This window comes from Anoplolepis gracilipes, chromosome 5, assembly GCF_047496725.1.
Source record: "Anoplolepis gracilipes chromosome 5, ASM4749672v1, whole genome shotgun sequence".
In the NCBI taxonomy this organism is placed as follows: domain Eukaryota; kingdom Metazoa; phylum Arthropoda; class Insecta; order Hymenoptera; family Formicidae; genus Anoplolepis; species Anoplolepis gracilipes.
The window spans coordinates 5,658,597-5,686,135 of NC_132974.1; the positions used below are offsets into that span (position 1 = coordinate 5,658,597).

At 36.6% G+C, this 27,539-nt stretch overlaps 1 protein-coding gene and 1 long non-coding RNA gene across 4 annotated transcripts in view; one reads left to right on the forward strand and one right to left on the reverse strand.

The window, feature by feature from the left end:
• Stet (stem cell tumor) overlaps positions 1–27,539 on the reverse strand; it is a 373,411-nt gene that overhangs the window by 299,498 nt on the left and 46,374 nt on the right. The gene's annotated exons all lie outside the window — the stretch shown is intronic.
• LOC140665595 (uncharacterized) overlaps positions 1–27,539 on the forward strand; it is a 183,280-nt gene that overhangs the window by 140,825 nt on the left and 14,916 nt on the right. The gene's annotated exons all lie outside the window — the stretch shown is intronic.

The window sequence follows — 27,539 nt, forward strand, 5'->3', positions numbered from 1 at the left end:
AATCGTACGGCTGCCGCGCTTTCAAATCCACCTTGATAACGATAGAGCGCTACTCTGCTGGTGAAAACATCCACTGGAATGACACCGTCTTTAACCACTTGTCGAAATGCAGCGTGAAACAAGAGTTCTCATCGGATTTGTGATTGGACAGCTGAACATTTTTCTCCACAATAAACAATCCAGATAGACACATATCTTGCAGGTTATTAGTGCAATATATGTGTATTTTATAGTAAAATTATTTTAATTAGTATATGGAAAATATTTAAAACTTAGAACTTGAATTTTTGAAAAGATAGTATAAAAAGATCTATATATATTTATTATTTCTAGTTAAAATATGCTCGAAATGTCCTTGACAAGTTGTTCACAATGTCAAAAATCGACGTATGAAAAGTATCTGAAAAATTTTATCGCCATTTTTACAAATAACCGACATTTATCAATTTTGGTACTTATAGATACTATTTCCATAAAACACTTATAGATACATTCCGAGATCATCGTTTAAAATTTATAAATGTATATATATTCATTAAATCACATAACACTTCTTTGTAGATTTACATTCTTGCGAACCATTTCATTCACAATTCATCGACGTTGTCCTCGATTCCATCCGAACTACGAGCACTCGGCTCGGACGTAAAGTACTTACATATCGACTACCCTCGAGACTAAACTCGGTTCGTTCCACCTGAAAGTGCGTCAGCTTCTCGGTATACCCTTAGGGTGTACTTTCCTCGATACGCGTCAATTTCCCGGAGGAGCCGCGCCATTGGACGTATTTCCAGATACTTTTGCGGTCGTGCACTTTTCGTGCACACTCGGCCACGTATTCAATTTGCATACGGAATCAGTTTACCGTCTTTGCGGTAATAGTTCCAATTCTAATATAATTTGTGTTTAAGCTGAAAGGTTGCTCGACAATACCACGTTCCGTCTCGTAATCTGAACGATACGCACATTCATCATAATAATTATTACTTTATTACTTCATTTTCAAACACTGTTTCAAACAAAAAAAGTTGAATTTGCAGTTAAAAAAGTTCATGATTTTATACACCATGAAAAGTTTTTCCCGCGCGTATATACAAATAAATATTTACTTCTATATTACTATTTGCTGGATGTAAACTGCAAAAATAAGAGCGGTAATTGAGTGACAGGAAAGTAATTTATAGAGAAAAACGACAAAGATATATAACTAGAGTTCTCAACTAATTATTATACATTATGCGCTTTCTGTGCACGAGAAAATTTCTGACTCTCACCAATGTTGAACGTTAAAAATCGTCTACACTCAATGGACACCTGTTGAATACGCGTAGTCTAAATTTTTAATTGTATAAAATGCATATAGTTATATAAAGATAAAGAGAAAGAAAAAAAATTGCTATAGACAGAAATCATATATATTACTCCCCAATGGAATAATGAACATTTAATTACGATTATATTATCAGAGGTAGAAAACTAAACAGAAAAGGTTCGCTTTTAAATATGATGAAAAACAGTTCTAATCACGATGGAAAGTTATGATTTTACGGGTACGATTTCACACGTGTGCAAACCCATCGGAGAACACGTCGTTGGCCGCAATCTCAGAGTTTGCCTCTGCTATCTTGTCCATCGAGGCGCCGCCTTTGCTTACCGAAGCAGATTCTCTTTGCTTTTTTTATCTTCCCGTTGGTTTCGTAAAAGGAAGAAAAATGGGAGAGGCGAGGCCGAACCAAGAGGAACGTGGTAGGCGCTGATCGACGTGCAGCGCGTAGTTTATCTTTGAAATTCCTGCATCAAAAATATTTCTAACGAAAATAGTGCTATGAGAATGCGTCGCGTTGCAAACGCAATCGTATTAAATAAAAAAAAGATGATATAAATTATCTACATAACTTCAAATACATAATGCATAACAAAATAAAAATAAGACACAGTAATTATATTTCTTTCTCCAGAATTATAAAACGTATCTGGAAAATTGTATCAAAACTGTCGTATCAATTATTCATTTCATTTCAAATCACTATTTTCAGAAATTTAAGATAAGCCATTTTTGAAACAAATATATATTATATATATCTCAGGAGGAAATTCTTAAATTTGTAAATGGAAATGTGTGCAATATTGATATTCGAATTTTTTTTAAAGATACGCGCGAACGATGGAAGACACGTTCACTGTTTCTCGATCTATTCCAATACAAATGACAAAATCAAGAGATCTATCTTCGGTATCTATCTTTCGATTCCCGAAACGTTTGTATCTCACACGGGATCTCGCACGAGAGTTTCCGAAGGTTCCCACATCGTTCCAAAAGGTGGAAACGACCATCCGCCTTTTAACGAACCCGCGTCACGTAGTGATTTGGAGCTGAGATTTCCTGGATATCAAATCGCATTATAAAGTTGACGATCCCTTTATTTCCCCATTTCTCGCTTTCACATTGTCCGCGGTACAATCTCCGTAACGGAATTGTCGAAAGATCAAGCGGTGTTTCTCGCAAAAGCTCTTGAGCGGACCGACACGTAGGTAGGACCGAGCACGCGACGAATCAATCGACGAGATTTTTGCGTGAACGCAATTATCGGCTGTTCTTCGTTCGATTTTACGTGCGATGATTTCGCGGCGAATGCGCGCGAGGAAAAAGCAATACAAATCGATGGAGATACGTGCAACGTCATACTGTGATGAATTCCCACGGATCGCCGTAAGCCGACGTGAAGGAGGCTGCATCTGACACGTAATTACCGGTAATGAGACGATACAAGGGTTGTGGATCACGCGGAGATATTGAGGAAAATTGAAACGTAAATAGTAGCGCGAGAATATCGCAAAAATTGAAACGTCACTACTAAGAGTCACGAAACGCAACGTAATTAAAAAAAGAAAAGTACTCTTGCTTATTGGTCTCGGATCAAGTGCCTGTGTTCATTGGCGTCAATGTTCGATACGATCGAACGAAGCTGTAGCTTCGTGAAATATCAATTTTCATGCTTTCTCGTCGATCGCTTCTCCGAGATCTCTCAATTTCCTGTAAACTTGGAATCCATGATAATCAATTAGGCAGAAAGCCGCAATAAAATTGACTGCAATCAAATTAAAATTGTGGAAGCAATCATGTTTTAAGAAATGGAAGAAAACTGTTCCACCGTAATTGCGGAACTTTGCGAATACAGTGGAAACTCGCAGAATCTCCAATATTTATCAAAATTGATTAATATTTTTTTTAAAAAGCACAACTCATATTTCAAGATTTCATATCGCATTCAAATTTTCTTTTAAATTATCTATTATATTCACTCGAAACGTGAACTAAATTCGTTATTCTATAAAAGTCTCATTGTGTCTGTCAATGTTTCATTTTAACGTATTTAATATTTTAAAATATTCTGTCGAGACATGTGTATAAATATTTTCGTAACTATTCTTGCGTTGTAGCATTGCAAACGCCATGCAATTTTGACTGCGGAAAGCCACCATGTGGCAGTGTGGCACGAAAGCGAAATTCGGAATGACTTGAAAAAAGTCACAAAGAGAGCCGAGCTATCAGTATTCAAGCCACTGCGCATTTTAATAAAGATTCCGAGTTCGCAATTCACACTGGCTCGAGAAATCAAAGAGTGATAAAAAGAGAAAGGAACAAAGGCAACGCTCGACTGAATAATGCGTTAGGTAAGAGTCTAGTAATATAGAGCCTTGAATAGAGGAACATGCGATTATCACATACGACACGAAAATTATGGGATGCGTCGAAATTAATTGTAATTTATCGAAAAAGTTTTTAAGATTGAAGATATTGCTTTTCCACATTAAATATCAAATATATATATATATATATATATATATATATAAATCTTTTTCTCTTTATAAAAGTACCTATATACATAAAAAGTATTGTTTTTATACACAACAATTTTTTTAATTAATTAGATTTTGTATCAAGATATAATTTTATACAAACTTACTTATCAAAATGTGAAAAATGTCACGTGTATTTCTGCTCAACTTTCATTTAGCTATATTTCGTCGTGGTTTGAAAAAATACGCTTTATTAGCGAATAGACACGCGTGAGAGAGAAAATAGCAAAGGAGATCACGATTCGACGAGAGAGGCTACGAAATGTGGCTGGAATGCCACCACTCATCGATCCTTCGGTAATGGCTACACGTGTACACCATAACAACATACACACATCGCCGCAACCCCCGACCGCTACCTTCGTTCGTACCACTCACCCCGAATTATGCGCTTCGTGTCTAAACATTTTGTGATTTCAACATCGATAGATCCATCCGATTTCGATACGGTTTCCAACCAGAAATACAGATTCAAGCGAAGTGCCACTCTGGCAGTTGAAACGCCATTAAAGTGGGCGGGTAGTTAAATGGTTTTAGCTACTGGATAAAGCAGTGCTGGATCGATAAACGACATCAGGATACTTGGAACTCTTTTATTCCGCTGATAAAAATTAATCAAATCGTAAAGATTTTTTTCTCGTACAACTCTTTTATAAACTGATAGTAACGCGCTTTTACGTAGCTTTTAATACAGTTTTAAAAGGTTATTTTTTAGAAACACGCGAGATGAGTAAACAAAAAAAAAAAAAAAAAAATAAAACAAATTTAAATTCATCAAACACGCTTTATATACCAGTAATGCAGTAAAATGCTTTTGAGTTGAAAAACTTATTTTAATTATATATTATAAAACCGCTAAACGCATTTTCGCATCTAGAAAGTTTCATATGCGACCAATGGCCACACGTCCCTGGATCCTGGATGGAGAGTAATCTCGGATAGGGTAGTCTCGCTCTTCAAGCTTGCGAGAGGTCGACCAGTGTGTGTGTGTGTGTGTGTGTGTGTGTGTGTGTGTGTGTGTGTGTGTGTGTGTGTGTGTGTGTGTGTGTGTGTGTGTGCGTGTGTGTGTGGGTGCTTCCGAGAGCGTTTGCAAATTTATAGTACCGCGCGAGAAGCGCATCCGACGATATGTGCTGAATGAGAAATTATTTCGCACGGTCGCGAATTATGCACTTCTCCGTCAACACGATGCATCGTATTGTATGCTGATTGCTCGCAGAGGTCGATCCTTGTTTCTCCGGTTTCACGTGTATTACAGCTGTAATAATTAGACAGTGCATACGAGAAACGCATCTCCTATTATCAGACTATTAGGATGATAGAATATTAGGATATCAAATATATTCGCAAGACAAGTGTAATTTGATCAAATGGGATAGTTAAAATATTATTACATATTAATATTATTTTTCTCTTGTACATGTAAACATTTATTTTTTTCCTACTGAAAATATCGCGTATCTTTAAATGAAGCATAGATTGAAACTTTTATGAGACAACAACCTTAATTCACGTTTCAGTTAAATGTATTTAATTTATTAAGCTGAATGTATTTGTTATTTATTATATAATTATATATATATATATATATATATATGTTAATTATTATGTAATCCAACAGGAAAGTGTTTTAATAAAATAATGAATTAAAAAGTGGATTAAATATCCAATCTACTTTCACGAACGCGAATGCTGGATTTTAAATGTTTGATTCGAACAATATGGTCGAAGAGGGCCACGTGAATTATTCGCAAGGCGATTAGATCGACCGCAAAAGCGCGCTCCATGGTAATACCGGTAGAGAATACGAAATACGCTCATAACCGACATAAGAGATACAACGGATAGTCCTTTAGTCGATGCGGAACAGATAACGATAGATTAATCTATATGGTAAAGTGAGACAGATAATACACGGTTGTGAATGGTTGCAATATTTCATAATAATTGTAAAAGTGCAGTAAAGAGAAAAACGTTTTAAAGGGAATATGTTGAATTCAAGTTTATATTTCAAAAACATATGATTATGTAAAATATGTATATAATTGCAACAAGTCAGAACCGTATTGACGTGCACGTTAAATAAAATCGTTGAACAAAAGCTTGATTATAGAGTTTAACCTGGCGTTTTTAAAATTCATATAAAGATTTCTAAACTCTCCTTCCATAAAAATCGATACCCGATTACCGGGGTGGGGTGGGATGGGGGAGGGGGGGTGAGGGGGGGGGGGGACCGTTATATATCGTCATTCCGGCGCGGTGTTTCTCAAGCCGAGTGACGTAAAATATTCGCACGACACGATTAGATCGCGAGAGAACCACGCGCGCTTTTGTCTCGCATTAACGGCCGCATTATGCCGCCGGGACTTATCGGTCCCGCAATGTATAGGAAGGCGGGCATAGGACGCCCATAGACACGGGCACACGTAAAACTGGGCGAACACGCGCGATGTATCTCTTCCACCTCGCGCGAGTAAGGCCGAGCGGAAGTAATCGTTTTAACGCGCAATGGCAACGATCGTTAAGTACTGCGGGCCCGGCGTTACGTCAGTCGGCGATCAAGCTCGCTCGAGCGAGCGAGCGAGAGAAAGAGAGAGAAAGAGAGAGAGAGAGAAAGAACGACTACCTACGTACTCCACACGGACACACGGCTACGCCTCGACACATTGCGGCCCGACCCACGCGTCCATTGTCTTCCCTTTCGGAGACAGACGGCGCGTGACGTAAGGACGAGGGACGGAAAAAGAGAGAGAGAGAGAGAGAGAGAGAGAGAGGGTCGGGTCGGCGTTAGATGAAGAAAAGGAGACGAGAGAGAAAACCGGCCGTACGTACGTATCGGCGGATACATTTCATCGGGAGAAAGAATCCGCCTGGAAATTATAGGCAGATATACGCGGATACACGTAGGACGACGATCGCGAAGGGTATATCAAGATCTAACGTCGGGAGACTCCCACCGGCGCGGGAAAAGAGGAGAAGGACGTGAGAAAATAAAGCGCGCGTCGATGATAAATCGGCTGAAGAGAGAGAGAGAGCCCGCTTGATCGGGTACTGTAAACGAATGTTCGCAGATGCAGCAAAACACTCGTAGTAGCGAGACTGACCTCTTGTATAGTAACCTTGATCGTGGATCATAAATCCCTTAGGTACAAAGAACAACGGGGATTCTTGTATAAGAGATAACACGAGTTTTTCTGCGCAACATTGCCCTGATCTAAATTTTCAATTGATCTGCAAGTAACATATATTTCGCGACAAACGCTCTAATTTTTAATCTACCCCTGTTAAGATATAATAATTATCACCTCATCTTTCGAGATTTTTCGACATGTGTCTTTTTATTCTTAATCGAAAAGTTTTCTCTCCCCAATAGTAGACGAGCAATATGTTGCGTATGAAATAATCAATTATATGTATGTGTAAAGAGAGAATGTAATATTGATAGTTTCGCTTTAATCATAAGAAAGCCACTAATTTTGAGCGACATGTGTAAGTTTATTGTCAAACGTAGCCGCGTTGACGTGCATCTCAAATAATCACCTAAATTAGACTCGTCTAATAAGTGAATCATACATACATATATGATTATACATTTTTCTCTATTTAAATAATACAATATAATAAATTGCACATCTCATTCCTCCGTAAATACTTGTTGACATCTCCAACTTTCACAGCAAACGAAAATATACAGTTCTATTTACAGGCTGACTGTGAGAAAAGACCCGCGATGACGACGCGACGGTTCTCGCTGCTTCTTGATGAGATCACGCGGGAATCGTTGAAGGAGGGTTTCGGAACGCGAAGAGTGTCAATGCTAGAATACGTCGCACCTACGGCCCCAATATACTTATGTGTATACGGATTGTGAACGGCGGGATCGCGAGAGACGAGACGAGACGAGAGGAGACGAGAGGAGAGGAGACGAGACGAGAGGAGAGGCGAGGCGGCGAGTCGTATTCCGCGGGTCTCACGGCTCAGCCTCGACGTGAATCATGCCAGTTCCGGTCCGACCCACGCGTACATGTCCCTGAAACAGCCGGTCTCGCGCTCGTCTCGACGCATCCCTCCAGTCTGAGTCTCGATTACAGCCGCGGTTTGCTTGGACGAATTCTCACGGTTATTTTTTCTTTCCACGAACTCGCGACACGTACGAGCGTTTTATCAGTCTACCAAAGCGCCGTGTGTTGCGTCGTTACTGATCCGTTTACGGTGTTGACACGCGTTTCTAATTTTAGATACCCACGTCGAACGTGTTTAATATTATGCAGACTCTGATGATGGCGTTTCAGTCGGTTTCAGTAAAGAAACTTCAATAAATGTACTACTTTCTTTGAAAATTGAGCAAATATTTGTCTCGTCAATCCGGTGGCAATTCTCTAGTACGTTGGACGTTATCATAAAAATGGTACATCGATCAAAATGTTTGTTAAGCATGAATGCTTCTTTCTCACTATACGAATCTTTTTATGATAAAGTCGGCCTATGGAAAAATTGCTGGGTCATTTGTCCATAAGTCGAAACAGCAAACGGGTTAATTTTCACGCTGACGGTCTTTCGTGTAGAACGGAGACGGTACGTACCATCCAATTACGCCTCGGTCTCGTGCGCGTAAGCGTCATTTAATCGCAACCTACGTGACTGGTGGGAATCAAGACGTTAACTCCGATATAGACACTCCGCCAGGAAACAAAACGAGTAGTACACGCACATTTCTCGTTCCCCTACATCATTCCACGTGACAGATTACGGCTCCAATATTTTGTCACTGTGAATATTAATCTTATTGTTAAATTATATATTGTATCGACGTCTCATTGGATTCTATTTGAACTCGTATTCTTTATAGTAGGGAAGTGTTCGGAAACTTCACTCGAGTGCACACAAGTGTCGTTTTATCTTTGTTTACTATCTAAAGTTAAACAAAAATAGAACGACACTCGTGTGCATCCGAGTAAAGTTTCCGAACGCGGTCTAGAACATTCTTAATTCTCTAAACCTTCCATAAAACGAAACCTTCCATAATCTCAAGGTCGACTTTTGATAATACGAGCATATTTTTTTTTTCTCCACAATCATGAAATTGAGGCTCGGCAGAAGATATGTTTCATGCACGATGTAACATTTATATTCGTTCCCATGCAGATTTTTCGAGGATCTCTCATCGTGATATTCAAAAACCTTCTTCTTCCTCGACCAGAGGATGAAATAAATTTCAATATACGCGAGGTTTTATGAAACACGAACCCGTAGTACTTCTCTCGAGTCCGCAATAAACTTTCGGCCGGTGTTTGCGATACATTTCATCTCGCGTGCGGCTGCCGAAATCCTCTATCCTTATTTTATGACGCGATCAAGGATGCAGATTGATTCTATGTAACAAATATGAATAAAACAAAATGTTACATTGACAGTCATGGATATTATTTCTTGGCATATTCCAAACCAGGCGTGAATAGAAACACTCTGTTTTTAGCAAGGATATTTCGTATTTAAATAAAAACGACGAGTATTTTTTAGGATTTATAATTATATGAAATATTCTTCTATTCTTGTTTCTGATATCTAATTTTAACAAAACTTATTATATTTATTAATAGAGATAACAAATATATGTACAATAACTGTTAAATTCCCTCAGATAAAGTATAATAATATAATATTTCACTGATATAAAGTAATTTTGTAAACAAAGTAAAGTTCATTTTCTATCTAAATTTTTTTTCACGTTCATATCAGATTTTGATTAATAACATAATATTATTTCAACGAATCGATACACGTCTGTCATTCTTAATCTTTAAAATCATATCACGCATGAAAAATTAACTAAACAAAATTTTACTTAACATAACTGTCAGTTCTTTATTAATACGTCCGTCACTTGAAATATTCCTTCTAATTAACAGTAACTGTCAACTTTACCAAAAGTGTCTCTCAGTTCACTCTTGAACTATTCTAGCGATAACGAAATAGAAGCGTCGTATAATTTATTCCATAAATACTGCTATTCACTTACAACTTCTGTGTGTGCATTCTGTTTCCAATTTTACATTATTATCTCAAACTTCCTACATTGATCTTACTATTTATATATGTACAGTTCACGTTTATTTTACACAGTAAATTAAGTAAAGTTCTAGTTAGTATTTTAAAAATGCAGCGAAAAAATGTTTCCCAAGCTATTATTCAGAATACTGACTTATTGTAATTCGGTGCGACCATATGTCTAGAGACCGTTGTCAACTCTATGCTCACGAGATCTTGAGAAATCGTCCTGCTTTCGTCATGAGGCTAAGGTAGTTACAAGGGGGACACACAATGCAACGGACTCTCTGACGGGACACACGTACCCTGTTATAAGGGCCCCCTATACGCCCCCTCGAGCTCTGTACAGCTCGTAACACGAGAACAGGACTTTGGGCCATGTAATGTTGGCGCAGCACGGAAGTCGCAGGCGTTCCCCTTGGAACGTGAACTTTCTATCTCACCCTTAGGAACGCGTGCGTGCAGGATCTGGATCTCGATCGACCGGAAGAGAATTCGAGATGGCAAAGGGCGCGAGGGACGTTTTATTGAATAATTTGACAACGATTGTCCGAGGAACGTGTGACAATTCCTTTTATAAGCTTACACTCGTTATTATAAATTATAATTATAAGCCGAGAAATCACATGGGAAATGAAAGCGGTAAAACGAAGAAGTCGTGGGATCGCGGCGAGAAAATTACTTAGACAATTAGTCTGGTTAAAGTGATCTCTGTTGCAACGTCATACGCGAAAGGTCGATGAAAATCAAACGGGATCGCCTCGTTATTACAGGGTATCCAGTATCGAAGGCAGGAGGGAGAGATCCGGAAATTTTGCGCGCTGAAGCTCGCCGCCGGCTTGGCTTCTATTAATTACGCGGCTGTCGTTTGCCGGTGAAACGCGATGCCGAAGCGTGTGCGGGCGTCGTTAATTTCCCGGGGCTGATTTTCCCGCGATTCAACTCGAACGCCGGAATCGCCACGCCACGGTTCGGTTCGCCGAGCGCGCCGTTTTTCACTCCGCCGCTCCACGGCATGCTTCGCGTGTGTGCGCGTGACACGGCCCACGATGGGGTGGTATCTCGACCGCGGCCCTTTCTCGCGAAAAACCGCTGACGAAGACGAAGAACCGCGAACAATCCGATAGAGCGTGAAGGCGCGATAACGCGCCGCTGCCTCACCGTCCTATACGCATGCGTACATGCGTGAAATACGCGATTAAGCGAGCAAGCATGTGCGCGCACATATGCAGGAGAGGTCGTGTCACGTTAGATGCGGTAGAAGAATAGCAAGAATATTTTTGCAATATTCTGAACTTTCAGAATTTTGCAAAAACCCACCGCGACATCGGAAAAATCATCATTGACTTTTTACAGAAAACTTTACCTCAATTTTTTTTATATTTTGCGTTTTATATTTTACTAGCAAGTATAATAAATCTTTTCGTTAAGATGTATAACATTTAATCGCAAACTTTCGCTTCAAAATCGTTAGTGGTTGTCGGACATATCGCAAGATAATTTATTTTATTGGTTTGATCACCATCCATGACAAACTTTAGTCACTTCTTCTTCGTCGAAAGTGGACAATTCTCACATAGCCAGAAAGATGAAGGGGGGGGGGGGAAGGAGGCCAGAGAATGTAGGATGGTGTCGGGATAACGCGGTAAATTTATGTCCAATTTCGCGGCGGATTCGGAAGCGGCGACCGAGCGGAATTTTCGCACGGAGATTTTAGCCCGCATGGGCAATAAACCTTCGACCAACCGAGCGGGTACACGCTGCCAGAAAGCCATGCGTGTACGAACATATATGTGCGAGAGAAAGAGAAAGAGAGAGAGAGAGAGATACAAGAAAAAAGATGAAAGAGGCAGAGATGGAAATAGAGTGAACATTGAGTGACGGGAGTTCATGGGGCCAGGTCGAAAAGCCGACAAACACAATCGGGATTGACTATCGAGGAGCGAGAGTTTTCGCGAGCGCGTGTGCAGACATATTTAGGGTGGATCCGATTCCGATCGAATCGGAAAACGTGTTTTCACAGTTTGTACACGTCGTCCGTTGAATAGTACTAAATGCATTTGACTCTCAATATAGGGCTCGATTAAACAGTATAATAGAACGTTTTTTTTTTTCAAACGTTTAATTTTAACACAAATATTCACAAGTACACATTCACGAAAATCTGAACGTCATTATCCAATATAAAAATATATATAAGTATTTTTATATGTATATATAGTACCGGCCAAAAATATATCACCTTTAGGATTATTGAGCATAAATTTAATTTAATTTACTTACTTATAAAATTAATTTTTTATATTATTTTATGAAAAATATTTTATTCGCTAAGTTGTATTTACTATCAAAACATATATTATGATATTATAAATATCCATGCACTTTGAATAAAATTATACTCAAAAATACTAAAAGGTGATATATTTTTGGCCGGTATTGTATAATATTGAAATAATGCATGGTTAATATATATACGGATTTAAATTTATTATATTTACACATCATCTGTGCTTGATTTTCAAACATTATTTTGTCATTGCCACATGTAGTAACAGAGTATAATAAATCTTTCCGCGCTATTTGACGGTTTGCTATCTTGAGACAGACGCACGATTGAAATGCCGAAAAAGAAAAGGAAGAAAAGGAAGAGGGAAGAAAAGCACTAGCGTAGCTTTCTTGTTTACAGTTCTTCTGAGGAAGAAAGATGTACAGTTTATCCTCTCTTATCTTTCACAGCACATTCGTGCATTCTGTCGCGAGAGTTGTAACCAGAAAGTGCCAGACTGCCTCGTCAGATTCCGTCGCCGCTGTTTTGTCCTCGTTAGGTGACTGTTTCTTCACTAATGAATCCTTTTCGTAATTAAACGGCAGCAAAGCGCAATCTCCGACGAAGACTTCTTTAATTAACGACAATTAACGGTGACAACGATTACGAGACGTGGAAGATGACGAGGATGGTGGTGGTGGCTGCGATGCGATATGTGTATCTTTTATCGCTTTCTCTCTCTCTCTCTCTCTCTCTCTCTCTCTCTCTCTCTCTCTTCCGTCAGTGATCTCCGCTCATTTAAATTGTCGACGACGACTTTATGCGTGCTTCGACTGCAAGAAAGGCTACCTATTTTCCTTCGCAAAAGTCGACCGTCACCACGCAGATATTTAATGATGCAACTGCACCACGTTGCAATTACGCTGTACGACTGTTCTAATCCGATATCTCTAATTTTTTTACTCCAACATGCGACGTGACATGTACGATGCGGAAAGAATGATGAAATCTAGAGTTCAGAGGATTAATATCCTTCTACCTCATAGCATTATAAACAATATTATATATGAGTGAATTCTTGAGTATTTTCAGTTACAATCATTCTCTAACAGTATTTAATTAATAGTATATCTAAAAGGAGTATAGCCACTCTAATTCATATAATTTTGTACTTGTATTTATTTAATTTTCTCATTATAAAAAGAAATGTTCGGAAAGAAAAAGTTACAAATAATTATTCTAAAATGTTTTGCACACACAATTTTGCAATTGTATGGATGTCGTCAATGTAAACAATTTTTAATTTGCAACTTTGCAGAGTGCCTATGAAATATCTATCTTTTTAATGATAAATATTGAAAGAAATAAGAAAAATTGTGATTAATTTTATTAGTAAAATAAAACTGATATATATGTGTATATAGAAAGGTTATTTATAATCAACAAATTACAGTTTGATGTATTATCGATTTTTATCGCTTTCTCGGCGATTGAAAAAAAAAAAAAATGTTACTAGAACGTAACGAGCAAAGGTATCCTGAACAGTGCATAAACGGCAACTGTCGTTGAATATTTCCCAGCTCGTATACCAGGAGAATATATACGCTGCTCGCGTATATCCGGCGGACGACATGGAAAAGCGATCGATCGCCTCGTGATCGCCTCTCTCGAGCGGCGATATTCGGAAGCGTAAAGAGATCTCCGCAGGTGCCCTCACATCGGAGGAGGATGGCACTTTAACCGTCCTCCGGATCGGTGCACGTTCGCACGAACGATCCTGCGGGAATAGCGATGAGAATATCCAAAACGGACTGTGTTGGCGGCCGCGCATCGGATTTATGGTGTAATGCAAATTTATCGGAATTTTATTCACCTCCCTCTCCTTCTTTCGTTCTCTTCATCCTCTCTTCTCCTTTTCTCATTTTTCCCGCGCTTTCGCGAAGGAGACAGCGCGGCGAGCAAGACAAGAAGAAAGGACAAAGTAAAGACGACGACGCGAAACTGCGCGGATACTGCCAGGTTCTTCAAAAAAAAAAATCGCGATTCCTCGTAAATTATGAGTGTCATCAATTTCTATCTTGGTCTCATTGCGGTCGCTATAACGGTACGTTACCGTCGTTGTCTCCCTCTATCTTTCCTCTCGGGGTCGAAAGGAGCGCTATACAGGCACACGGGAAAGAAAGCAAGAAAGGGCGGGAGACACGAGAAAGGGAGGGCCACCGGGGCGGCGGCCCCGCCGCTTTATTATACCCTTGCTTTATCCCTCTCCCCTGTCCCCTCTCGTAACCTCCATTCCTTTTGGTGTCCCGCAAGAACCGTAAAAGCGCTGCACCGAAGAAATATTACGAGCGCGATTTCATGGCGGCCGGCTGCACATTCTGACTTATATATACACGGTAGTAAGGATGATCTCTCTCGAAAGACGGGTATTGGACATATATCACCGGAATGCGGATACTGATCATGGGGCTTACAGATACACACATGGACCCGATACGACCGGGGTAATGCACCAGCTGGGATGTATCGGCCTGTAAAATATCTTTTATGTACATCCCTCTGGAGCAAGGACGAAAATGTCGTGCGACAAATTACTAGGATTGAAACGTGGCAATAAGGACGAGAATTTTCTCTTCTTTAATTGGTTTCTATTATTATTTTAACTTTACATTACAGTCACTTATTTTATTTCTATTAAAATAATCAGTATACCAATAATTAGATACTTTTCTGAACTGTCAATTGTCAAATAAATACTTATAATTGTCTTTAAATAAATGAAATTAAATAAATTACTATTATTATTTAAATATAAAAAAAGCAAAATTGTATAAAAAGTATTATTACATGTAAGTAAAGTTAATCGAAAATAAAAATATTACAAACAACTGAAATAGATTAATTCCTGTATAATTGTAGATAATTATTTACAACTCTTTGAATTGCTAGAATTTCTGTACATGTTAAATGTCATCGCGTTAGAATAGAACAGAATTAGAGAATTAACAGAGAGAACAGATTTAACTTTCTGTAAAAGTACAAACAGCAAGATATAATCACACGCTTTAACTTGTCTTTAGTCTACTAGTCTAAAGCCATTAACAAACGCGACAAGAATTCGTCAATACGTAATTAAGGTAGGTTCAAAGAACATCGAACAATGAGCGATTAAAGTACTTATCAACTATCATCATCTTCCTCGAATGGTCATTAGAGCGTCTAGAGCTTAAACTACTTAACATCCAAATTCCTGTCATCATGAATATCTATTTGACGGAGAATTTAGAGCTCTTTCGTTCACTCTCATTCAGCTAAAACGATCAGTCTCTCCAAGAAGTTAAGACGATCAATTTCACAGCAAAGTTCTTATCTAAAAACCTGAACGTTGAAAACAACTCAGCTTACCATCTTCACAATACTTTATCATCTTTGTATGCATTAAAGGCACCTCGCGATACTAGAAAATATCATGGTAGCCTGGAGAAAAATCAAATATCTTTTTGACAGGCTTCTCGTTTTGAGAAGCACTTCATCCGGCGTTATCATCCCGATGTATGCATCATCCAGTTTGCGGAAAGAAGTTCTTTCTGAAGCGCGCTTTCTTGCGTCGGGAAGCCTGAGATATAGCGAGAATAATTCTCGTGAAACCCATAAAGCTCTATCGCGTGAGCCGCCAAAACGAATACATAAGAACACTCGTTGAATTCTAGATGAGATAAAATTTTCTTAGACACATATTGCTGTTCAACATTAATTTTATCTCAAAAATTGAATTATAAAATAAAAATTTATTCAAATAAAATACACTTGAAGCGAATAATAAGATCATATATATTCTTCAGAAATATTACATAAAAGATATCAAATTTTTTTTTCAGAAAAAAATTTGAAATCGAAAATGAACACTTTAAATATTACTTTTGTTTTGGAGCTACGTTTAACAGTTTCTTTTTTGGATGTCAGTCAAATTAATCAGAAAGTAACGATAAAATTAATACGTTTCATTGTATAACAGAAGAAAGAAATGTTTCTCAGAGATTGAATAATAAAGGTATACTCTTTTCAAACAAACGGGATTTTAAAGTGTAAAATTGCGAAGCAGAGAGGATAAAAGACAGTTCGACAGGTGTTTTCGAAAATCTGGACTGTCTGAACGAGTGCTAGTAGCTTTTTCGCGTTTTCGAGTTTAATGGCCTTTCACAGCGGGCTTACGTCAGGTTTCAATTTACAATGTGCAAAATTGCCACGAAACTTTTTCTCCGGAAAAGAATCCTCTAGCCCTCTGGCAATCAATGCGACAAAGTGGTTTTTATGTCGGATTCCTGGATCCAATCGTGAATCGATTTTTGTATTTTCCTGAATATCCTAGATTAATTATTAGTTGACAGTTTATAATTCTAACATTAAACAAAATTTTATATTATATGCAGAAAAAATTATATTTTACAAATGTATGAATAGCATTGTACTTAATTTTTAATCAACTTTTAATTTATTCTAACATTTTTGCATTTGAAATCTGTTTTCTTAAGAAAAATTAGAAAATATCTTATTATTATAAAACATTTTGAAAATCATAAAATATTTTTAAAAATTTATAAAACATTTTTAAACATTATTCTAATCATAAGAAAAAATTGACGCTTGGAGATTTGATTTATTTGATACATTACTATTTTTGTTAATCAAAAAGTCATTCACAATTCCGATATTAACTTTCCACTACAATAGTTTTATTAATATTAAATTCTCATGGCTTTATTGTAATTTGAAAATAAATAATTTTCGCAAAAAAATTTATTATGCCAAAGTATCTAATATAGTTTTATTGATATTGCCAGTCCGTGCAAACTTCTCGAATCTATAACTTTGAGTTTTTAAACTCGGAATATACTGCAAAGCAGTCACTACGAAGTCACGAAACGGCCGCTCCAGCTAAAACGAGCAAATCCTCGAAGGGACTACAGTGATTTTCCAGATGGACGAAGTTTTAAAGCACGTCACGGGATGGTACGCGTCTCGGTACAAGTGTTTTCCGAAAGCCAGCCGGGAAAAGTCTGCGTAATCCCTACGGCTTTCCAAAGTTAACTAAAATTTCCTGTTTCTCCGAGTGTACCGCAGTATCAAACATAACATAAATGTTCAAAATATGTGGATGAAAAATTAAAGATTATACGCCTTCAAATCTCGAGATATGCATATTAAATTATGCTTCTTTGAAAATTTCAAAACCGCTGCAATATTCTATCATTTCATTGTTCTATATGTAATGTTTTAAAAAAAAAAAAAAAAAAAATAACTGCACAATCAGAAAATCATTCATACGCGAAATTGCTATGCGCGGAATAACAATAATTTGAAAAAAAAAACATTATGGAAGAAAATTGTCCTATCAATTCAATTGTCATCAGTTTGTCAATCAAACTAGTAGTTCAATTTAAAAAAAATAAAGATCGACATTTATATTTATATGCAGACATCTTTATAGCGCTTTTTTTTGCGAATCAATATATAAAATAGAATTTCTGCAGCCACATTCGGCTACACGCACATTCCCCGCCCTTATACCGCTATTTTTCATACTTTAAAAGCTTAATCTCACGAATTTATGAATTTTCCGCTCACGCGGGCCGTTGCCCTTCCCTCTTTTCGTCTTTTTATTCCATCTCTTTTCTTCCTGCATTGTCTGATACACGCGCTATTCTTCTGAAGAGAATAAGATACTTGAAAAATGCGGAAAGAAGATTAAGATTTTTCGAGTAATTTTTGTCGGAAGGAGTTTTTTGATATTAGTCGTATGTGAAAGCAAATATACAAAACATTTTATTAATTATATAGTTTATATTCTATATATTCTACATTTTATCTCTTCTTCTTGACTATATTATTATTTAGTTCTGCTTATTATTTAATTCTACGTTCCATAGCTTTATACAAACTAATGTTATTAAATAAAATTCTGCCAGGTTATTTAGTGCTTAGTAAGGCTAAAGCTTAAGTTTCATTAGTTTCATTAGAGTTTCTACGTATAATATATTCATCCGCGATGCAAATACCAGCACGCGGAGCAAAACCCAGATATAGGAGGCTCGCGACAACCAGCATTCGTCGTGATTCTCCTAGGCGCGATTTAAATTACGTGTCACGCAGATAATGCTGACGGGGCATGCGTTTGCGATATCGCGAGAACAAGTTACGTCTCGAGCCCGACGTAAAATATAAAGGACAGCATCGATCGGCTTGCACGGCTGTTATACGGGGGCTGCGGCGAATGTCACTTTTTCATTCGGGATTATCGCGATTGCCGTAACGCGAGCTTTTGAAAAATTAGCCGACGGCCTCCTCCCCCTTCTCTTTCTCTCTTTCTGTCTCTCCGTCCTAGGATCAGCGCCAGCTTTTTTTTCCGCGCGATGTAACGGCCACAAAAGGGCGGATAGAGACAATAAATGGGATCGAGAACTCGCGGAATACTCCATTTACCTTCGTTCCCTTATCGTGCCCCTTTTATCCCACCCTCCGCTCCTGTACTTTTCGGAAATGTGAGAAAATTCGGGCGAGCGCGCGAGGAAGAAAAATAAAAGCAGAAAAAATTAATGAGATATTTAAGATTATACAGATTATCTAAAGAAATATGTAGATTATTTAAAAACCCAGTAAAAATCGATAGTGATTGAATTTAGCAATAAAAGAAATTTGTTAAAAATGATAAAAATATTGCACTTTTTCTTTTTCTTAATTGTATGTTATATTTTCACATAATAATCCATAACTGATAGCGAGAAAAAATTCAAGGTACATCGAACTTACAGATTTCAATTTCATTGAATTATTTCAATTGGTATAATATTTATGGTTCTTAAAATGTACAATATCTGCCAAAAGGGATTGTTATATCGATTGAATTTTATACTTACAAAAAAAGAAAGTCTGTATTTTACTCTAATTTTGTCTCTAATTTTTCAAAATGCAATAAATTGATAATACAATCTTGTCGCCCTACTTCTACTAAATTTGCGATCCTACTATCTCGACTACCATTACAAAGAGTTGATACTTTATCGATTTATTTTACTTTACGATTTGGCAAGCGCTCAGTTCGCTTTATGCGGGCGATTCGCTAATTACAACATGCCAGAGTCGCAATGCAGAATGAAAAGAGCCTGCGAGACTTGAACTTTACGAGAGCGAGAGCGAACGGCGCGAAAAAGGAACGTAGAATAAAGTTGCATCGTCGAGAGATCAGACTGGCTGGCAGCCAAATTAACAGTTGATTTCGATGCAAGTCGCACTGGAATACTAGAGAGCATGGCCGACGAGGAATTGGTCAATGTCCGGAACTACTGGATATTATGCTTGACGGTTGTAATCGAAAGATACTCGATTAATAAAAATAATCTGATAATACGAATGTAGTGTGTTTATATATGTATTATATCAAATATTTCAACCATATTAAATTGGATAATTTTGAAGCTTCCTTCTTATGTAGATAAAAACTATACACATAAAGGGAAATGTCCAATGGAGATTGATAAAATGAACAAATGTAACAACACACATTATATAATTTTGTTGTAGATAAATTTTATCGCATACTCTTGCTTAAATAAAAAAAAACAGACAGCAGTAAGAATAAGTAGGAATTGAAATCCCGCTATATGTTCGATGGATCACCCTAAAGTATAAATTGCAAACTTTTATCGCATTAGCGACAGAAAAAACGCCTCGCAAATGGACGGATCGTTCGAAAGTAGATTGCATTGTAGAGATTCGAGAGTTTCATTTCAAATCCAATTCCCGACAACCCAACAAAACTGCGCGCAACAACAGAGACCGCACCTATCGACGTTCCCCACGTGCACACAGAGAAACATCCCGTGAGCATTCGACGTATCCAGATCCCAGAATTCTAATTACCGCGACTGAGCATGTTAATTAGCAACCGGCCTTTCCCTCTGTGCCGATTACAATTCGCAGATTCTTTCCCCAGCGCAATTTCGTTCGTTCATTCATTCATTCGTAACAAGATCACGATATATCGATGTATAAGCACTTTTGATTGCTGAACGATAAGATAATAAAAACGATGATATAACACAGCGTAGGGCAATAAGATGACTTGGAATTTATCGTAATTTCGGTATAGAGTTAATATTTTCATGGTAAAATTCAGCGAATTGAAATATTTACATAGCTGTAATATATAGTACGCTACTAAAAAAGCGAAAAATTTAAATATAGCTGCATTCGCAATCCTCGACGGATATCTATCGGGAAATGAATATAGCACATTTACTTTACGACACGACTTCGAAATAGGGCACTTATAATATCTCGATAAAAAGTTGCCTCCTGTCCGCGGTAATCGCATCGACCCTCGTTCTTCATAACGTCTTTTCGCGTAAAATATAATCGCCCGTCCTGCGTAATGCAAAACTGTCTAATATATTAATAGTTGAATAAAGCACTCAATTTTTCAACTTCAGGCTTCGGCAACGCAATTTTTCGCGGATAATCGGCATAATATTCGACGACAAACAGATCAATAATTAAGATGTTGTTTAAAAGAAATGTTCGGAAATGAAAATGGTAAAACAATTCAATTTGCGTAACTAACAATTATTATCGGCAATAACTACTATAAAATATATTTTTAATACCGAAGATATATAATTTTTTTTTTTTTTTAAGATTTTGATGTCGTTTTCTTCTTTATTTGTATTACGTTTATATTTTAATCACGTATAATTTTTATTACATTAGTAGTTTATTATTGCTCTTGGTTATATGTTGCATGTTACGGATTTTAGCTTTCAATAACAAAGTTTCAGCTATATATTGTACATTGGCAGCATTCGTATCGAATTCTATGAAGCATTATCTAACCACAATATCGGTTCGTTAAAATTAGCAGAAAATCTATTTGCTTGTTGTAGAACTCCTAGTTTAGGTCAGAACTCTCGGTTCAAAACAGGTTGCTGACTGAGCGATAATAATGTTTACCTAGTGAAATTGCTCCTGTATTCACTATCAAACTGATTTATATCGCTCTATATATAAACTATTTATAACCAATCTAGTTACACATTACTCTTGAGAACGGAATGTTGCTTTCAATCATAAATTCAATTAATATTTAACTGACCGTATCTCCCCCTTCACCCTTTATCTATCTATTTATTTATCTATCTCTATCTCTCAATTGATAATAGTCATCCTATTAATATTATGTTATTATTAAACCAGATATATGCAGCATGTCAACGAATTTTCATTCAATATACATAAAGCAGTTCCCACTAAAACTAGAATTGTAGACAAATCATACATAATTGCTATAAAATAAATTATTATTGCATTATTTGGAAGGGAGGGGCGAATAATGCCCTTATTACAGGATGCATTATTAATTTTAACAGAATTAACACCGTATAGCGGTATTAAAGAGATCAAACGAAATATCAAAAATTACCTTGTAATTAAAACAAATAAAATAAGAATATCAAATATATGTACATATAGAAAATTGTAAATGTCGAAGATTAAAGAGATCGAACATATTTTCTATCCCGCTCGTCTCTTAATCTCGCTACGCTTAAATCCCGACAATTATTCCGATTGGCGATTCATTATTCGCGTTCCAGCTGTCGCAATTACTTTGCCGACGGCAAGCCACCACTAAAGCGACAATCGGAATCTCATAAATACGCAATGCGGTCCGTACTCACTCCTCGAGAGTTTCTTTACTTAAAGCTATCCATCCTTACGAGAGAATCGTCGCATCTTTTCTCGCCATTTCTCTTCGACAGTCTCGCTCGCTTGGTCCGCACCAGTTTTGAAGTTATCGGCGCAAGTTTGCCGTACGAGACGCCAAAGGGGCTCTGATCACTCTTGGGAAATCTCGCGAAGCTTCCCGAAAGAAGACAATAATTAGAACGTTCGCCGTGGTACTTTACGTCAGCGGCGTTTAACCGTCCCCGGAGGCGACTGAAGATATATCTTGATTACTGTAAGAGATCGTTTCTTAAAATTTTAGCACTAGAGAAATTACCGATCGCTTTCACCAACTTTTTTACGAGCTTCACGTGCAGTAACAAAACATTTACGATTAACAATAAACGATTTATTGTACAACTTAACACAAATAATTAATAGATAATAATAAATAGTAATTAATAATTAATAGAAATTTTTGTAATAATGACAAAATCAAGCAAATTGATTTTTATTTTGTTCCCAATTTTATATTCTTGGTAATTACTATATATATGAAGAGAGCTATATAAATCAAAATTTACAAATATATTTTTAAATAAACTTATTGTTAGATTAACATGTGTTATTTGCATATCAATATTATTATTATTGACTACAATAAATGTTTAAGTTCGTATAAAAATGCAAGTGAGGTTTTTATCAAAAAATATGTAAAACAAATTTACGAGGCAACGTGACTCGCACTCTTATATGTTTAATGATAATTAGTTTTGCAGAAAACTCTGCACGCACTTCTTGAACGCGGAAATTGATTAAGCTTTGTGATTACGGAGCCGGCTGTCGTAGCAATGCTTAAACCAGGTGAACAATATAAAAAGCGGCTATAAAAAAAATGAATAGTAAATTAAGTGCGCCCAGTCCGTCAGTAAAAAATAATCACGCGCTACATAAATTATAGGGTGTGTCGTATGCGTGAAATGCAAAGTAACGCGAAAATATGTCGAGTATCCTAAGTTCAAGAAATAATTGTTAGACTGTGATAAATTACGAAAAATCGGCAAATCTTAATTGCTACTATTATTTAGTAGCAATTAAAATAAGAATACCGAAAATCAAAGTGCGATTAATTACCCGTCGCCTGCATTTCATGCTATGGGTTTTGAACATTTGGCAATGATTGCCCCGGCCATACGGAATATTTAGTTAATCGATTAACCGATTGCTTTTGATTAAAAAAAAAATATGATTTCTAAAAGTCTTCTCTCGTCGAATATTCAATATCGATGATACAATTAGAAAATTCGCTTTTCAGCTTATTCGCCTGTAAAAAGAATACTAAAGTATACTAAAAAATTAAATTTTTAGAATAATTAATTTCAAAATACCAGACCAATTGTCAGATTAAATGCTGCAAAGAAATACAATTCTCGTAATCGCTAGGTAAATATATTCATATTAAAATTGTTATTCATTTTCTTTTGCCAATATAGAATTTCTGTCAAACATTGCGCAGTGAAACACTCGCGGGTGTTTTATTTTCTGACTTTCATCGTTCCTCTTTCACCGGCTCAATTATCGACATTCCACCGCGCCGCCGGAAACGAATAGGTCACCGGTAACCCTTTTTCCCTCCGTCCAACGGAACACACGATATCAAACAATGATATTTTGCACAATGTCGCCGGCTGAGCGGATCGCCTGCATTCGTTCGTTCCGTCGCATTGGTGCGGAAACGCGACAGCGGATCATCCGGTCCGCTATAAACGATGCCCGGAAGTTTCATCCGTTATTAAACAATTTCGTCGTATCTATCGGAATGCGTGACTCACTATTTCGTCAAAAGCCCTTGGTAAAACAAATTGCCACGAGTAACTTCCGATTTTCCAACTTTCTCAAAGTCCTATCTACGTCCTATCACTTCTCGATCAATTAAACCTTTAATTAGTTGAGAGTAATTTTCGAAAACGTATAAGGGTCTACTATATAACACGCAAGTAAGGATTAAATACTGGATTGTTTAAAAGTAGATCGTTCCTTCTAGAATAGTCTATTTAACGAGATGGAGAGAATTTACATATTTTCGTTAATATAATATTTTTAATAAATGTTCTATTACAAAAATGTTATAGATTAGTTTTAATAACATTGATTATCAAAAGAATATTGTTATTTAAAATACATGTAAATAATGTTAACTTTATTTTTCTGTGCGACTATGTCAGTCATCGTCTTTATAGTTCTGTTATGTTAGACACGATCATATTAATTCATATAAATGGAACCTCCGAATACGTAGGAATAGCTATCCATGCCCGTCCGTATTGCGTATTACTATTCCGTCGCCGCACCGGACGTCCGGTGTCGGCACAGGAAAACGCGTCTCGCCGATCGGGAAAGGTTAGCCCAGCGTGATCATGCACGCAGGTATGGGCGCAAGTATATACAGGGTGTTTGATTGTAAAAAAATGAAAGAATGTCAATCACAAACGTCAATCAAAAGAGCAACTCTCATATATTCAAGCAATAAATTTGCACCAATATATTTTATTCTAAAAAAAAATCTCCATTCTGTAAATAAAATAACTTACGTATATATTTACATCGTTTTATTTCTCTAACTTGTTCATTTTGACAAAGTAAATACATTTCTGGCTACACATGTAAGCAGCTAGGCAAACTGCAATTTAAAATGTGCAACTAGTTACGAGAAAAGGGAGATGACTCTGGAGAAACTCTGAGAAATTCGTTGAGTTATACTAATTACACTTTGTGCACAGAATGGTATCTTTCTACATTTTGTATAAACATACAATTGAGTAAAAAATATTAATAATAAAATGTCGCGAGCAATTAACGAAAATACTTTTTTGAAAAAGCGTGAACACAAGAAAGAAATAAGAGAGAAAAAAATCATCCGTATTTCTACATTTTATATTCAAAAATGAATAAGAATGCAAATGAATAAGAATCTTGAACCACCCTGTATACGAGGCATGCCGTCGCGCGACAAATGCGCGTCCGCACGTTTCCGCTTTGCGTTCATTCATTCTTTCGCCTTCACCTACGCGTCTCTCACTTTCGTCGAGCATTTCCTCCGTTCGTGGAATGAATCATCCAACCTTACGCCTGCTCAGCGCCAGCACTGGCGCACGTTCTTCGACAATCTCGCGAAATTCCCGACATAACAGAAATTAATGGCCAGTTGATGAAACGTGCCATACCTACTCTGGCTACCCGCAAAATTCAGTGAGATTGTTCATAACTGGTTATTGTCAGATTTTTGTTAATTTAAAATTAATCGTATCATTCTTAAACTACTATCGTATCTCATATATTATCTTATGCAATCGACAAGATTTATTGCGATATTAAAAATGTATAATTGCTGTAATTAAATATACTTATTGTGCTTTTTACAATTGTACTTTGGTATTAGCTGTACATGCGTAAGAATAAACTGGTATTACTTTGTAAAAACTTATAAATAGTTGAAAATTGACTTTATTTTCACACATACAATTTTAATTTTTAAGTTTTGATAATTTAAATAAATAGTTCTGACTATAAATAAATCAAACATAATGTTTCAGAATAAAATTTGGGCATTCATGCAACATCTCATTATTTATATTATTTTTTCATCAAATTTTAAGAAATTTATAATTCTTCATGATGAGTTATATAAAATTCTGTTAAAAAAAAACAAATATCGATTAAAATAAAATAATTGCTATATTTTAATAAATGTTTTAATAAATTTTTCGCTTTTAAAACTCTTTTTATATATAGAACTCGTAGAACTAACAAATCTCTTAAAATCTGATAAAAATATTGAAGAAAATCTTACAGGACAAAACGGTGCATAAACTTGGCATCTTAGGCTTTTCTTCTCAGACATTTTCTTTGGTTGAATAGCTAGAACTATTTGTTGAAATTATTAATAATTATAAGCCTATTGGAAATAAAGTCAAAATTCTTAATAATTATTCAGAAATTTCTATGAAAGAATATTTTACGCCAGCTTTACACAAGCATTACAGCTCTCTCTTTCTAATGCCTTAAATAATTTTTATTTTAACAATATTTATAGTCAATATTTTTAAGATGATAATTGAAAAACGTGACTTTTGTGTGCATTTAATCCAGGCTCTCTATCAGTATCGTATAAAGCATGACATCTACGTTGCTTTGTTCCAACAGGTCCGGAATTAGCGGCTGTTCGGCTGATTTCCGGTTGCAAATCTTCGAATCCGCGATGAAATCGCCATGTCGATCAGTGGTCTACGCGTCAATTGCGAAGGGGCCATCGTCCCTCTTACATATCGCGTTAACAAGCCGCCGTACAATGGCTATTATTGTCCGACTGGTAGGTAGATAGATAGATAGGTATACTAGGTAGGTGGAGGTAATGGAACGTGAGTATACACGTGAGTATACACGTGCATATGTATGCGAAGGATCGCGACTGGCTCGTGTCTACGTGGTCTGCCTGTAGCACCCTACACCTCCAGAACGCGAAAGACACACGTATCCGACATTGGCGGTAATCGCGAACTTTCTCACGGGGACCTGCCGACCGATAATGGCCGGTGTTACGCATGATAATGCCGACGTGATTGCCCCTCGTAACTGATCTCATCGAATGCCACACGTGAGCCAGCATCTAGCAGCATTTGATAGCTCTATACGTACATCTGACGTTCGCGAGTAACTATATGCAAATATGACGCTCTTATAAAATTACAAATCCCTTTTTGGATTTCTTAATCCTGTAAATATAAAATATCTTATTAAAACAATAAAATTTGCAGCAAAATTAGAATCTTACTGTAAGAATAGAGAGAAAGTTGCACGCAAATGATATTTTTAAAATCAGAATATATTTTTTCTTACAAAATAAAATTATCTAGCGTCTATTAAAAAAATTTTCTTATATATGATATAAAACATTTGAGCAGCATTTTATTTGAAAAATCGAAAAATCTTTCGCGAGTAACTATATGCAAATATGACGCTCTTATAAAATTACAAATCCCTTTTTGGATTTCTTAATCCTGTAAATATAAAATATCTTATTAAAAAAATAAAATTTGTAGCAAAATTAGAATCTTACTGTAAAAATAGAGAGAAAGTTGCACGCAAATGATATTTTTAAAATCAGAATATATTTTTTCTTACAAAATAAAATTATCTAGCGTCTATTAAAAAATTTTCTTATATAAAACATTTGAGCAGCATTTTATTTGAAAAATCGAAAAATCTTCTCTGAAATTTTGCCATATCATAAATATGAATGAAAAAGAGAGAGAGAGAGAGAAAGAATACTATTTAAACTATTAATATATGCTATTTAAATTATTAAAATATTAAAATATAAAGTATAAAAATTAGTTATAAGATTCATATTTTTATTGAAGGGATGAAAACTAAAAGGAGAAATTTTTTCGGCGTTCGCCGCCTATGCGTTCACATATAGCGAAACATTCGAAACAGGCAGCCCTTAGGTCACCTTGTCGTCATCAACTCTTCGTCAGTATCTACCGAGTACAGAAAAATTCCGGTCACGAATCCTCTCCTGGTTGGGAGGAGCTACTCTCACCGCGAAAGATCGCGCCTCTGCTCGACCATTCCTGCCATTCTCGAA